Raw genomic sequence first — 2,965 nt, 5'->3', positions numbered from 1 at the left:
AATATGCATCAAACATGTCAAACATGTCCGTGGTGTTTTATCATTTGAGCCAAGAAAATATTTTAGTGCCACATCTTATTGGACAAGATAAAGGGTAAGGTGAGTCACCTATATGTGTGGATACGGATGACATAATTCCACTTTGCTACTAAAATTAGATATTTCCATTAAAAAGATTGCAACCTTTGTCTAAAGTACAAATATTATAAGCTTTCTCTAAGATTTTTTAACCGTACTTTTTGTTTGTCTATTATTTTCTGAAAGAGGTGCAAGATATATATAAAATATGTAACAAACCTGCAATGGGTCCGACCTTTATAATATCAAATATGCGGTTTTTTTTTTTTAATGTATACACGTTATTATTTTAATTTATACATTATAATAAAGCAAACTTGATAATTTGATAAGTTTGTCACATGTCAGTTAAATAAAGTGTTACGAATATATCAAATTTCTATTAATAGAAATATATCAAGTTTCTATTAATAGAAATATATCAAGTTTCTATTAATAGAAATAATATCTCATGCGTCCGTTGAGAAGTTAATGGCCAATTAAAAAAATAAAAAAAATGAATTAAAAATAAAAAAAAAATAAAAAAAACTTCCAGTTACATCACGAACTTTGTACGTGATGCATTCAAAATTTAGTGGCCAATTAAATAGAAATATAAGAAGAAAAAAAAAACTTCTATTTACATCACGACTTTTGTATGCATTGAGAATTTAGTGGCCACGACTTGAGAGTTTTTGAAGGTAATTATTTTTTAAACACTACTTTATCAACCACCGTTTCAAATTAATTTAATTAAAAAATTTATTTTATTTTACTAATCGTCTTCCAACTTTCTTTTTTAATTCTTCGTCATCCGTTAACCGTCTATCCTCAATAATCTCTCATTTTTTGTGTCTATTTTATAAATATCATTCGTATTATCTCATATGTACACAATTTCCTCTTAATTTTTTCTATTCTAAAAATTTGTTATTTATTTTTTTGTTTATCGTTATCCGATGTCCGACAAAAAATCAGATTTTGTTGCTTCAATTTCTCCAAAAAAGGAGTCATGGAATTTGGTTGTTAGAATCGTACGATTATGGTTTCTGTCTGATCTGAATATCAAACATAAATTTTATGCGATGAAAATTGTACTGATGATGGATGACAAGGTTTAACTATTTGTTTTATAAATTCAAATTTTAAATTATACACAAACTTATTTGTTATGTTATTAACTTAACAAACTTGTGTTTTATATTGTTAGGGTCATAAAATTCAAGCAACAATGCGAAAAGCTTTTATTTCTCGATTTGATACTACTATTCGAGAGTTGTGTACAACTTTTGTTCTCTTGGTGTTGCGTCTAACTCTGGAGCATATAGAACAACCGGACACCAATTCAATTTGAATTTGCAAAATAGTATTGGTTCGAGAGTTTGGTCATAGTAGTACTCAATTTTAAGGTAATTGTTTTTTAAACACTACTTTAGCAACCACCACTTTAAATTAATTTAATTAAAAAATTTATTTTATTTTAAGAATTCTTTTCGTGCCATCAACTTTCCTTTTTAATTCGCCTTCTCGGTCAATTGTCTCTCTTCCTCTCATTTTTTGCGTCTGCTTTGTAAATATCATTCATGTTACGCAAATCATTTTTAACTTTTCTTTACCAAATATTCGTTATTCACTTTGTGTTTATCTTTCTCCTCTGATGTCTGAAGAAAAAAAATCAGATTCTGTTGCTTCAATTTCTGAGCCATGGAGTTTGGTTGTTAAAGTTGTGTGAGTGTGGTTTAAACATAAATTTTATGCAATGGAAATGGTCTTGAAGGATGACAAGGTTTAGTTCTCTTTGTGTAAATTCAAATTTTAAATTATATTATTTGTGTATTAACAAATCTGTCTTTCATATTCTTAGTGAGATAGAATTGAAGCAACCGTGTGTTTTTATTTATCTATTTGATGTGTACCATTCTGCTAGTGTTGCTTCTAACAACTTTCTGGTGTATATGTAACAATCGAACACCATTTCATATTGAATCTGTAAGGTACATAGACACATTCAAAATGTTGACATCAATTACTTTGGTAAATATGTTCACGAATTAGGTAAATTTATTTCAATATGTCATTGTTATTTTATTTTATTTATAAAAAAAGATTACTATTTTGTTATATATATTTTTTTATTGTTTATGTTTCTAAATTTTGTCTCACAAAGATTGTACATCGTAAGATTTTTTCTGAACAGTGTTGCCACAGACTTATATCGAAGAGAAAAATAATAATTTATTTAAGTAAATATAAAATTTAGACTTCTTAGCCATTAGCCATGAATTCAACTATTGAAGAGAAAAATAATAATAATTTAAATAAATATAAAATTTATTTAGGAATTAAAAAAAATACAATTCATTACATCTATTCCACAGTTTTTAGGTTTTTATTGGAATTAATGATTTTTCAAACGTGCAAATTCAAAGATAAAAAATAATAATAGTTTGTATGTGTATTGTAATTTTTTTTTTTTGTAAAAGGAAAAATATTTTTCTTTAGTATTGTATGAGTAGTACCGGAATGAAAGATATTTTGCCACTTGATACATCAAGATTTGTATGAATTTTTAAATGTCATGTATTTCATATAAATAACATACTAAGTTGAATAATAAAAATAAAAATTCATTATTAAGTTACTTACTCATCTTTACATTTACTAATTTACTTAATTTATATATGTCATGTCCATTATTTTACAAATTCTTATTTCATCTAATTTAATTATTTAAATTTTTAATAATTATTGTTTTTATTTGTTTAAAATTAAAAGTATTGTGTTATAATAAGTTTTTTTGGAAAAAAAAAATATATTTTTTGGAGAATTCAAAAATAAGATTAAATAGTGGTGTTGAAGTCATGTTTTTCATCAGTAATATTGACCGTGTAAGAAAGTAGTTTTTAAA

This window comes from Cicer arietinum, chromosome 5 (assembly GCF_000331145.2).
Source record: "Cicer arietinum cultivar CDC Frontier isolate Library 1 chromosome 5, Cicar.CDCFrontier_v2.0, whole genome shotgun sequence".
Classification (NCBI taxonomy): Eukaryota; Viridiplantae; Streptophyta; class Magnoliopsida; order Fabales; family Fabaceae; genus Cicer; species Cicer arietinum.
Note: the sequence above shows the minus strand (reverse complement) of the source record.